This window comes from Epinephelus fuscoguttatus, linkage group LG23 (genome assembly GCF_011397635.1).
Source record: "Epinephelus fuscoguttatus linkage group LG23, E.fuscoguttatus.final_Chr_v1".
Taxonomy (NCBI): domain Eukaryota; kingdom Metazoa; phylum Chordata; class Actinopteri; order Perciformes; family Serranidae; genus Epinephelus; species Epinephelus fuscoguttatus.
Genome location: NC_064774.1, coordinates 26,491,746 through 26,503,996, shown reverse-complemented (window position 1 = coordinate 26,503,996; position 12,251 = coordinate 26,491,746). Strand labels below are relative to the sequence as shown.

General features: G+C 41.7%; 1 long non-coding RNA gene across 1 annotated transcript in view; it reads left to right on the top strand.

Moving 5' to 3' along the window:
* LOC125883886 (uncharacterized) overlaps nt 1–12,251 on the top strand; it is a 42,371-nt gene that overhangs the window by 5,994 nt on the left and 24,126 nt on the right. Inside the window, exons 5-8 of the long non-coding RNA XR_007448606.1 lie at nt 581–793; nt 3,256–3,363; nt 5,176–5,350; nt 9,911–10,068. This is a non-coding gene — a long non-coding RNA (uncharacterized LOC125883886). The remainder of the gene's footprint in view (nt 1–580; nt 794–3,255; nt 3,364–5,175; nt 5,351–9,910; nt 10,069–12,251) is intronic.

Genomic DNA, 12,251 nt, shown 5'->3' with positions numbered 1-12,251 from the left:
CAGAGATTGCTGCCAAGCCTTGTCAAAGACACACACACACACACACACACCCCTACACACTCAGGCGCAGTGCTATGCAGTATTATAACTGATAAGAGCTTTTGTAGATTTTGGTAATGATGTCCCTGAATACCAAGTGAGCTGCAACTGAAGGGACCCACAGGAATTAATAAAAATATCTCCCATTTCATGGCCACAGTGGTTTCCTGCTTTCGAGAGATCACAAAAGAGAATCACTGAATGCCATAATTTAATTATGTATTTCAGGGTGTCTCTGCATGTATTGCGCCTTTTGGAAATTTTGCATCACCATTATGGTTTTGCTCTTTGTCTTTCCCCTGTCTCCCTTTTCGACTTCACTCTTTCATTTCTCTTGTGCTTTCTCTCTCTCAACACTCATTTCCATTCCTTCCCTTTCCCTCGTTTCCAATTTATCATCTCGCCATTTTTCCGTTGCCCATTCTGTCTTGTCTTTAATTCTTTCACCCCTTCCTTTTATCCCCGTGTTCCCTTTTATATCTCTGCCTCTCTTCACTGCTCTGATTCATTTCTCCTCTGCTTCACTCTTTTACATGGACAGGTGGCAGAGCAGCTGGGCTACTACGTCCATGTGTCAGAGACGGTAATCACAGAGGAGACGTTTGATGCGACTGTACAGTTTGGCACGGCGCAGGGCGACCCCACCCAGAGCTGAGCAGGATGACCTGTTTGCATGCCCCCTTGGTTGCCCTCAGCACCTACTGGGAAAAGAAGAGCATCAAGGACACCACCAGCGTGTTCTGCTGCCTCACAGGTGGGTACCGTTAGAGGAAGAGATACAGTTCACTATCAAACAACATGCACTTGGTAGTAGCTCTAAAGAAACTCCTATAAAGAGGAGGTTTATGGGTCTCCTCTGTACATTGTTAACTAGCCACAGATATTCATCACCTCTTCTAACATTTGCTTACCTCCCCCTGAAGCCTGGCACTGTCCTGGAGTCTCGTAGCTGTGTTCTAATGTTTGCTCTGCTGGCCTGTGAATGGCTTCTACTGTCAGCTGCAACAGCTTCACTGCTAGAGAAATTGTATGTGGTATTGGGCTGCACAAATGAATATGACTAGACAAGCTATTCAGAGACACCTCTGTGATCAGGGTTTTGAAAATTGAATTACAAAATTGTAATGTAGACCTCTATTTCACCTCTCTTTGTGTGGCACCCAGTCTCTTTGACTATTGTGGTTGAACCTTTGACATAGTTTCTTCCTCTTTCTATCAATCCCTAAAAAGATGTCTTCGCCATAACCTCCCTTAACAGCAGCACTTCTTATGAATTTCACTGAAGCTACCTAAAAATTACCCTGTCATATCTGCAGAACATTTCCTATTAAAAGAAGAGCGTATCACAATACAGGTTATCCCCTTTGACAAAATGTCAGTTTGACAGCCAACCATTGATCTGCTTCATGTGGAACGACAAGCTCCTCCAGAATTTGGACTTGTTCTTTCATGTTACAGCCAAAAAGATGCTCTCTGTTGTCTGCAAAGCCAGAAAGGTAAACGCTGACGGACTAGTTGAATGGGGAGACACACGGGGGTAATCACACAGCATACTGGTGCGTTGTGATGGTTCAATTCTCATGCTAATTATCTCAATCAGTGTACAAAACGCCACTGTTTTTCAAAGAAGCAACACACACTCATACACAGGCACACAAACGCGTGTGCACACACCCACGCTGGTAGTAAACAGAAACTGCACACCCACAATTACAGCCTCCTCTACCTGACACAGCTCCACGTTTCCCGGATAATCAGACAAAGATTGGATAATCCTGACAGAAATCCTTTTCATTCCCTCAGCCCCCTGCAAATTCTCATTTTGCTATATCATTTTCAGTCAATACACCAACAATCAAAGGCATTTCAAGGATTTAAAATTCCTAGACTCTCAAATCTGGCCTGTGGGGTAAACATTTTTTTTCCTTGCTTTCTAGAAACTTTATTCTAAACTTTCCAGATTCAATAACAATGAAGTCACAATGATTTGCCTCCTGTGACTGCACAAGGTTGGTTTACAGCATAAGTATGTATGTAAATGGAGAACACAGGTAATGTTATAGCTCGTGGGTGTACAGATTTCACTCCCATGCCAGAGTGAGTGGTAGTAATCATGCAAAGCACTTATTTGGCTCTAGGCAAGGCTGCACCTCAATCATTTTGTCTTCATCCATACACTGCAGGCTCACAAAGGTTAAGTGACCATAGAAAGCATGCACATAGATATACATATTCAATCACACACACAAACAGGTATGGGAAGAAAACAATACTGGCTGGCTAAATAACACATTCTCACACAGATATGTGTAATGTGCTCTTCAGCTGTTTTGCTCACCTTCGAGTTTGCTCATTATTTCTGTTTTACTCCGTCGTTTCCTGTACTTGTCTTGTTTATCTCCTCTGTTTAAAGGCTAATGGAGGGCTACATGTTGCTGCCACTGCGTATGAACGTGTGTTTTGATGATGCCCAGCTATCTTCTTTATGCTGATCCTAACTGTTCCCTCAGTGGGGGATCCCATTCCTGACTGATAACAGGAAGCTGTGGGCTCACTAATACACTGGCCTTTAAAGTCTCTCATTATTCTTTATGACCTTGCACCTTCTTCACTCTGCTTTCGTTCATGTACCTGTTTTTCATTTATGACTGATCGTTTTATTCATGTTGGTACGTTCTGGATGTTTTTGGTATGTGTATTCATGTTGGCGAAGTTATTTTTCACCTTGTGAACCTTCCCAAGTGGTACAGACTGTGTATGTGGTACGTGGAGTAGAGTGAAGTGGTTTTTTTTCATGGCTTTCTCTTGTCCATCGGTGGTGAAGCTGTAAACACTTTGTATTTCTCCCACTGAGGGTTGCAGATTGGAATCCATTTGATCTCAGTGCAAAGAGTGAGTTGCATATTTCATTCCATGTATCTTAACAGCTGTTTTCCTTGTGCTTTGTAGACGCAGAAAACCATAAAAGAGTGCCACTCTCTCGATACTTTCCACTCTTTTATGCAGTTCCTATTCTTGCACTTTGTAGGCATAAAAACCTCAGAGAGCAGTGCTCTCTTGAGATGATATGACTTTACTGCATTTTTCTGTATTTTGAAAGGAAAATAAACCTTTTTTTCTGCTCGATCTGCGTTATCTTACACCAGAGTAATTCAGTGAAAGCCTTGGTGTGGCTGTGTGATGTGTAATGTTTTATGTAATGTTATTTTTGAACAGATAATGTGTTGAAGAAGGTGGGCAACATGCTGCACATCCCAAAGGAAGGCCTACAGCGCAGCCCTGAGGAGGCCAGCAAGGACAAGAAGCCAGTACAGAGAATGGAGAGTAAGCCTAAGGGGCTCTGTGTGTTTCTACGTGTGTGTGTGTGTGTGTGTGTGTGTGTGTGTGTGTGTGTGTGTGTGTGTGTGTGTGTGTGTGTGTGGGTGGGTGGGTGCCTTTGTCTCTCCATTCGTCTCCCAGGGGATGCTGTCTAAAAGGTCACTCAGACTTTATCTTTTGATCTGTGATTCTCTGTTCAAAACGCCATTGAAGCTTCAGCATCTGCTTCCTGACTCTCACTCTTTAGAGTTTTTATTTAATGAGGCACTGGGCTCTTCACCTCTCACCTTCACCTATCCACAATCTTCATCATTTTTTTGTCTTTGGCTCTTCGTACCTCCATCATCTCTCTCCCTCCATTTCTAAACAATCTGTAGTCCACACATTCATTTTAACCTTTCACTGCATCGTGGCCCAACATCATTCTGGTCTTCTCTCAGTTTCCTTTTTCCTATCTTCATTTCTTTCACCTCTTTGTCTTCCTTTTCTGCCATCACTTCTGACCACAGAGCCACTGAATGCCCAGAAAATGATGAGGATGAGGGATGCATCTGGCTTCTGATCTGTTTGGCACATAAGCAGGCAGCTGCAGCAGCCAGAGGTCAAGCAGATCAAGAGCGTAATGCAGATCTTTGAGGGGTTTTTTTTAGGTGAAACAGATATAGAAAGTCTGCTGATACATGAACACTGTAACAATGAACTTAAAACATCTACAACACAATTAGTCTTGAGTTGTAACTACAGTTGCAGATGTTCAAAAAATATTTTGTGCGATAGAAAACTTTTTGATTTTAGTTCATTAATGAATTTAATTCTTAGTATAAATCCTAAAATATAACAAAAAGAAACATACAAATATACTGAAATTATACTGCATGACCAAATTGGTGTATTTTTTAAGTTGCTGTGTGGAAATGTGTACAACCAAAGTCCGAGTCCTGTCATTCCTAGTATTGGAAGAGTTACGCTGCATTGTCCTACTAACTAAAACTCACTTCACTTCAGCAGTGGTGATCTTTATTTCTGGTCAGTCAGCTGTTGCATCTCTACATCGAGATGCTTTTTTAAAGACAGCTTTCAAAGGGCATGAAAAGTGTGGCTTGCAGTATTGTGCAGTGTCACCCAGCACGTAACTTAGGCCAACACAGCATATTGGCTGGTATCAAGCCGCCATGGAGGTGCACTATGATGAATTATGGGCAAACAGAGAATATTGAGGCTTTATCCACTGTTCTTTACAGCTCTGAGTTGGCTAAGCCAGCTAAACAATCCATTTAACTGTAGGGCCAAACCCTGCCCAACAGCACCTGCTTGGATGTGGAATTTAGGCACTCCATGACTGATGACACTGGCTAATGCTCAAATCACACACAGCGACCTTGCTGTATACAGGAGAACGAAGCCAGTGTTTTGAGTTTATTGAATGTATTTAGATGGGAAATGGTAAAGGATGTGGGGTAAAGTCTCAGTATGTGCACATACAGTAGCCAAAGTAGGCTGTGGGGCAGAAGCACACCTCACTCTATCAATGTTTCTCTTTTATGTGAAGTGTGGAGCAGAGCTTGACGTTTGCCATTTATCACTAGAGGTAGGTACAGCGCAAAATATCTGCAGATTACAACCTGCAACTGTCCATAGGAAAGAGTGTGCAGAAAAGAGAGATGGATGTAGATGGATAAAATGTTATGCATTACTGTTGCTTTCATTTGCTGGTAGGTGTAGACTTTGTGTACCCAGCTTTTAACGCTTTTCTGTGTGTGTGTGTGTGTGTGTGTGTGTGTGTGTGTGTGTGTGTGTGTGTGTGTATGTTATGCTCAGATTGCCTTCTGTGAGTGAAGTGAAATTGAAACCAGTCCTACCCATTTACCAATATTGAAGGAGCCATGTGAGCCTCTGAGCTACGACATATTGACAGCCTCTTCTGCATGTTATGGGTCAGCTCCGTCCACTACAACCTATTACCAGTGAGAGGATCACTGGTCTCTTCCACAAGGTACCTGCATTTGACCACAGTTCTTTTGCTTGATCTTCTCTCACTCCGTCTGTCTTCAACTCCCATTACTCTCACACAGATGCTCGTACCTACACACTGCTTACACACAGCCTCGTTCAGTAATCCAATCTTAATATTTCAAACATCTTTGTTGTAGACTATTAATAGATGAGCTGCTGCAAGGTCCTTTACATAAGCAATCATGTATTCTGCAGATAAGTCAGTGGAGCAACATTAGCAGATAACCTTCCGCTGTCAGAATGTCCTTTCAGTTGTAGATCAGCTCTCCAGTTGGATTAGGTTTTTGTCTTGTTCTGATAAGGCGTCATCATCGCTGCAGCCCACTCCCACTCGTCCTGGGTGTTCAGACACTATACTCAGAGCGAATGCGCGAATAAAAGGCCCCATCGCTGTTTTCATTACCCCAACTCTTTTCATTTCAACTGACAGCTCCACAGACCAAGGGGAAAATGTTTAACCTCAAATAATTATGTTCTGAACTCTCATTGTTGCAATCATTTGCTGCCCTGTTGCATGACTTTTCTTTCTCTCTTCGTCTTTTATGTGTCCCTGTATTTCAACATCATCTTCATCTTCCTCCTCTCTGCCCTGTCTCTCTCCCTCTCTTATTCCTTTGATAATACATCAAGGCGTACAGCTCAAACAAAACATTTGGTGTAATTATTTTTTAAGTGTGCATGTGGCTGCAATGATCTGACAGCCCAAGCACTGTTAAGGCGATGCTCCTTTCAGAATGGCGGAGATGCCTTTAAAGCTTTTGTATTACTAAATGTGCACCTTTACCTTCACCAAGGACGATGTAGAACACTCCATTTCCAGTTGTAACCAGGGGACTTAGTTGCTGTATGGGAGAGAATTTCATTAATCATATTGTATTTCGTTTGAGAACACAGCAAATATGCTGAGTTGTGTGATGGCTTCATGACCTCTATCAGCACCTCAGCCTTGAGCATCTCACATCTGGTTACATCTTCATCGTTTGGCTGTTTTTCACATTTTTCAGTGCTCTTCACTGGTGTCACAAAAGGCTTTTCTGAGTCCCTACTCACTTATTTATTATTTCTCACACCTGAGGTGGAGATATTTTACAGCATTGGCATTTTACAGCCATTTGGGTGACTTGCTGCTAGATAAAGGCATTGTATCTGTGCTGAGTAGGCTAGTTGTCTGAAGGCCTCACTGCTGACCACTGACCTGGAGCTATGTATGTGTGTTTGCATATTTGAGTGTGTAAAAAAAACAACACAGATCTTAAAGTGCAACTTTGCATATGTATGTGTACAGCATATGTGGTCTGCTCTCTCTGCAGAGGTGCATGTTGTCATTGGCCATGGAGGAACTTGGAAACCTGTGGTGCACTGTGCTTTATACAGCTCAGATGGCCTCTCCTGCAGCCTTGCTCACTTTATGTTTTCCATCTCTGCTTATGGTTGGGAGGCTTTCTTCTCCCTCCAGTTGTATGAAATAATAGAGATGGAAAATGTCTTGTTTATTTTCTGCAGAAAAAAAAGGATTCCATCAGCCAGCAAGGCCCTCTCCTTCTTTTCTGGAGCAGAACCAGATCACTGATGTGGTTTCCATTTGTGTCTGATGTTTTTTGGCTAATACTTTCTAATCAGAGTCCATTTGTGTCATGGTAGCGTGTGTGGTTGTCTGCCTCTTTTTATGTGTGTGTGATGTGTAATGCATGCACTTAGTGTGTCCTGCTGTGTGTGTTTTGTGCACATCTGCGCCTGTGTGAGTCTGCATTGTATTCCAAATTTGTGTGTGTGACTTGCCACTGCCCCCTGTCTCTCCTGCAGGGCCTCAACCATTTTCTTCATTTGTTGCAGCTTTGTGTTTCTTCTTTTTTTCCCCTCCTCTTCTCTTTTTGCACTGGGGAACACAATGTCTGGTTTAATATCATTTTCCAATCACTGAAGGCTGCAGGGCAAGGACTTTTGACTGGGCTGTTTCGTTCCAGCTAATACCAAAGAGAGGGGAGAGAAAATAATAACCCTAGTGGTTGATAATAGCTGCAGTGATCATTCTGCAGTCATTTGCCTCTGGTGCTCTCTGTAGCTGCAGCTGATGTTGTCTTTGCTTTGTTACTCCCCGCTTCATGGAGTACACCACTATTACAAGCTGTCCGACACCCTTCGTCTCCTCCATGTCCATCTGAGATATATTCAACACCATCTGGTTGTTTTTACAGGGGGAAAAACACAAAAGTGAGAGATGTGTAGTTAGAAGAGCGAACACAACGTCCAGTGGACATGTACTTTTAAAGTCAAGACTGGCCTGTTATAATGCACGTCCTTTGAAAGAGGTCCACATTCTGAGGAAACTGATTATACAAGGGTTTAGGGGGAAATCTCCAGAGAGAGAAGATTCAGGGACATATGTTGTCTTCATCTTTACCCGCCTCCCTCTCCTACCCATCTTTTTTTTCTGAGAGAGAGGGAGGGAGCCAGCCTGAGAAGGAAAGGAGAGAGAGAGGAAAAAAAATCATTATTAACTCATAAGCTGGTTAATGCTGTAGCACTCTCAACCTTCAGCTCAAATGAGAATTTCCGTCATTTACATATCAATTTAATTTCCTGTGTTTCCCTCTCCTCTCTCCCCCTCCTTCATTAAAAGCAGCATTTGCTTGCCACTGCAATCAGCCTGTACAACATATTTTCCTGGGCAGTGAGCACTCACACACACACACACACTCTTAGGCATCCTGCACGTGCACTTACACACACACACACAAATTGAAATCACACAGGCACACATGAAAAACATTGATGTTTTGACACAAGCAAATGCAGAGATGCCTACACCTACATATACTTTGTGTCATCCTGTCACATGCACATTTACAGATGTGCAAGTACACACACACACACACACACACACACACACACACACACACACACACAGATATAGAGGCAGTGTGTTGGAGCCCAGGCAGGCAAGCAGACAGAGCAGCTCCGTGGCCCGCTGTAGCTCTGTCAGGATTAAACCAGTGATCAGAGAAATGAAAGGGAAGCTGTCATTCCACATAGGCCTCTATACACATCATCCTCAATAATTACACCCTCTCCTTCCTTCGCCTCGCTTCCTCCTCTCTTATAACCTCCTACCTGCGTGTGTGTGAGAGTGTGTGCGAACGTGTGTGTGTCACAGACAGCATGCTTGACTGGCACCCAGCACATCAAATAGGGGCTTTTATGAAATGTGCGCCTGCTTGAATTACACTCACTTTAAACCGTACCCTTTTTTTCCTCTGTAGTATGAAACCACACCTGTGTGTGTGTGTGTGTGTGTGTGTGTGTGTGTGTGTGTGTGTGTGTGTGTGTTTATGTGATGTGCATGTCTATATGTGTGCATGTGTGTGCCCACGTGAGCATGCATGTGCAAGCGTCCACTTTTGAATCAATACAGATGTGCCTAGCCCTGCTCAGCTCACATCTGGCAGTTAGACTCAACCTGCAGGGGATATATGCGACTAACCACTTCAATCTGGGGCTTTAAGCTTATGAATGTGATCAAATATTCAGTTCAAGCAAAGTGTTACACGGCAAGGCCCCAAGTGTAAAGTAAGTTTAAGGTCTGTCAATTTAAGTCTATGCCATATGTGACCTTTGGTGTGAAAGTCAAGAGGTACCAGATCCAAGCTGTCATAGAATGATCCCTTTCATTTTTTATGACTATTTTTATGGAATTTCCATTTTCACTGGAATTACAGAAAATGCACAGAGGCTGAGGGCTGGATTCAACCTACGACACATCTCAAACATGGTACATGACTAGGCAGCTGAATTTATTAAGTGCAGCTTATTACACATTTCTTTTTACTGTATTGTTTGTTTTCCTATTTCAGTTTCACTTTTTCATCTGTTAGTTTTCATCTTTTGAGTGTATTTATTAAATTTGGTAAATCATGGAGTTGTAATTCAAATTGTAATATTTTTGCCACTGGTGATGCCTGACTGGGGTGGATGCAGCTTTTTTTTGCACATCATGCTTACCGTTTTGGAATTTATGTTTAGTTTTGGTTTATGTGTTTTTGTGAAAATTCTAATGTTTTCCTACATTAGATTACTGATTTTAATTTTGGTTAACCTTTCATATGTAGTTTGTGTGTTAGGTTAAGTCATTTTAGCCAGCCTTAAGAACTTAAGAACAACTTACCTACTAAGTAAGTTGAGTCTCTGAGTGAATCTTACTGGACCTAGACTCAGAATCCACACTGAGCATGTCAACTCCAACCAGTATAATATGTCTGTCTCTTCAGTTGAGCTTTATAAAAACTGAAACGTGTGCTGTGGAGCGGGTAATGAATAAGTTAATACCTTGGTTTTGCTAGCTGTTTGTCCCCTTTTTGTAGCTAATGACTTTGTACTGTAAGACTACTTCGTATCCTGGGTTTTGTATAACAGTGACTTGTTATTATAGCTCAGCACTTGAGCGTGTAATAAATGTAAATCTCAGTGTCTGTAACTTGGTCCCCCGAAGCTCATTATTTGTGACAAGTGTGTGAGACAGTGTTTGTTTTCTGCTGTGTTGCAGATGAGTAATGAGATCATCCGCCCGTGCTTCCAAAGCATCTCTCTGGACAGGATCTTTAAGGGCTACGTGATCTCCAGCAAGCAAAACCTCACCAACTGTATCCAGTGCTGCCTGGCCTGCAAGGAAATTCTCCTGCAAACCTCAAAGATTCACCGCAAGTAAGGGCAATATCACACATGTATGGACTCAATACACTTAGATGCCTTTTAGGGGTCTGTAAAATGTTTTAAGTTCCCCTTCACTCAACAATGTGTTTTACTTATATTTATGTCTCCTAAAATGTCTGACATACTGACTTGTATCTGTGCAAAGTTTGACACTAGAAATTCAAGGCAAACTGGATTAGGTATGTCACCAATACGAAAGTCAATCGCTGTCTAATACAGAAAATATAAATCAACAAGGGAACAGACTTTTACATAACATCGGCACCTGAACACCTCCAGCATAGAGTCAGTACAGAGAGCAGAGTTAGCATTAGCATAATGAAAGTTTGGACAGCAAACATGGTATGGTGTGCGGTTTTTAGATGTAAACCACCCCTGGAGCTTCCCTCCACTATTTACCAAAAACCCTACCGTAGCAGAAAATAATTGTACATTACAAAACCATTAATGCTGTGTCAGCCACTGCCAGTTAGCCTGCAAGCTAACAAGCTGACAAACAACGTAAATAAAAAATGCTAACTACACTTACCATGCTTATATGTCTGCTATTCACTGTTTTTGGTGGCCTGACCTAGACTTGAACATGTATAGCTGAATATCACAGGTGTTTCCTCTCATACTAACTGGTAGCCATCTCAAGGTGCCCTGCTTTTTTACCAGTCAGTCTAGCGTGAGCAACGCTGGAGAGAGCAGAAAACGATACCAACGGCAAACAGCAGTGGTGGTAGGGCAATTTCTCAGTGAGGGAGAAAGAGTAGATCTGCCATAGCCCCTGTCAGAGTTTTTTCAACTAGAATGTAGGAAAACCATGTTAAACAAAATATTATTAAGTATTTTAATGTGTCTGGAGGGAGGCTTTAAATTAAATTATTTGAATTTAAATCCATATAGAGCATTGCCGTATTAAATGTAGTAATTAGAGGTCTTAATTTTTCACTGTGTTGTGCAGATTTATCTTTAATTAAATTTCATTTTCACACCACTGTAAAATGAAATAGATAGTTGAGGAAGAGTCGGGAAGTAAGCCAAAAATAAACCCTGTTAGAGCCATGGCAAATCAATGGTGCTGGCTGTAGTGCGGATTTATTTTCTTATTCTCTCGTACAGTTTATTAGGCTGGAAATACACGAAATCTCAGATACCAATCTCATCTCATTTAATGACTCACCTTTTACAAATTAGAGTCCAAGACAAACATGCTGCATTCAGATTTCAGCACAAACCACAAGATCAAATTCAAATCGTGTATTTTCAGCTAATTGACATCTATGACTGTTTTTGAAGTAAGCATGAGGGCTGGAGTTTACAGCAGAGAGTTCTCATCAGCTGCAGACCCACCATATAGTTCATTCAGACTCTGACGCAGTTATGAATTAAAATGCTACCTAAGTGCCAATAGCCCTTATTTAGAAGTTAGGCTCTTTACAGACTTTGAGATGTCAGAATACCACAAAAACAACTGGTCTCGGTTCAACAATAGTTTCCAGTAGTCTTCACTGTGAATACAGAAGTAAAATGGCCCTGTGTGCTCGGGGGTGTACGCAAAAGACACCGCCTTTTTAATCACCTTTAAAAAAATGAATGAAAAATTAAATGACAGGTTTGTATGAATTATTCAATTCTACAGCTTAAATTGAACAGTTCATGAGACAGACTCCTACAACATTTCAGAAACCTTTTTACAAAACAGTGTCGAGGGGGATTTGGCCCTGAGCTGTATTTGGGAGGCATGAGATTTCTATTTGAATCTACAGTCAGAGTTGTGTGTGCTGACTGTCCTTGGCCCTGTTTTGTGCAGACCAGTGCAGACTCTATAATCTAGAAACTCATAATAGCCAAATTGGGGTTACAATGAGATTTTAAATAGTTTAGTGTGTTCCCAGCTGCACTGCATTTTCAGTTGATCATGTTAAGTTTCACATGCACATCCAGTCCAGTCTTAGATCAGTTCAGACAGGCTAAATACCACATGCAAAACCTCTCTTATGCTGTTGATTTATTATTTCAATATTTTCATTAGCTGTGTTTATTCTTAAATAATTTGATTGTGCTGTGGGTTTTGTGCTGTGGGTTTTTTGTTGTGTTCTCTAAAAGTTTGGAAGCAATCAGATCATCCATGAGATCAGTTTACCATCAGTACACAAGGTGCCACAGGGAGTAAACTTGTGAGTAAG